The following is a 486-nucleotide window of genomic DNA, read 5'->3' as shown; positions in this document are numbered from 1 at the left end:
CCCGCAGCCAGGCCAGCCACAAAATGCTGCTCTCACCAAGCCAGAGATCAGCTCAACATTTGGGCATCTTGGAAAGTCGCGCTGCCAGCACTTGCCCCGCTTTGCAGGGCTTTTAGAGTTACCCACCGGCTCCTGTCGTATCCCCTTTCTTGCAGGGTGCCAGCTGTCTTCCACCAGCTCCCGGGCCACTGCCCGGAGCCCCAGGTCCACGTTCGCCTAGAGTACCTGCGACAGGGGCACAGAAGACAAAGCCCAGCGCACCGTCCCTAGACTAGGACACTTTCCCCGCCGCCCCAGCCTCCCTGGGGGCAGCGAAGCTAAGGACATCGGATTCCTTCGGCCCTCAGGGACTTGTGACCACTCCGTGGACAGGCAAGCGGGAGCGGCGGCGGAGTAGCCACTACGGCCGCTTTGGCCACTCAGCCGGCCCCAAAACAACACGACCCAAACTAAAAATAATAAGCTACCGGCCCCCCTCCGCGCAAG

The 486-nt window shown here is 62.1% G+C and overlaps 1 protein-coding gene across 4 annotated transcripts in view; it reads right to left on the bottom strand.

The window, feature by feature from the left end:
* The window catches only part of SLITRK4 (SLIT and NTRK-like family, member 4), a 16,529-nt gene that overhangs the window by 14,726 nt on the left and 1,317 nt on the right, over positions 1–486 (bottom strand). The window contains exon 2 of one of the 4 annotated variants that reach the window (XM_005857878.1): positions 127–225. The exons of 2 other annotated variants lie outside the window; for them this stretch is intronic. The gene's annotated coding sequence lies outside the window, so the exon portion shown is untranslated. Of the gene's footprint in view, positions 1–36; positions 56–126; positions 226–486 lie in introns of those variants that run through there. One more of the 4 variants, XM_005857881.1, reaches the window with a different exon arrangement.

The sequence above is a fragment of the Myotis brandtii genome, unplaced genomic scaffold (assembly GCF_000412655.1).
Source record: "Myotis brandtii unplaced genomic scaffold, ASM41265v1 scaffold1145, whole genome shotgun sequence".
NCBI lineage: Eukaryota > Metazoa > Chordata > Mammalia > Chiroptera > Vespertilionidae > Myotis > Myotis brandtii.
This window is presented reverse-complemented; position numbering and strand designations above follow the sequence as displayed.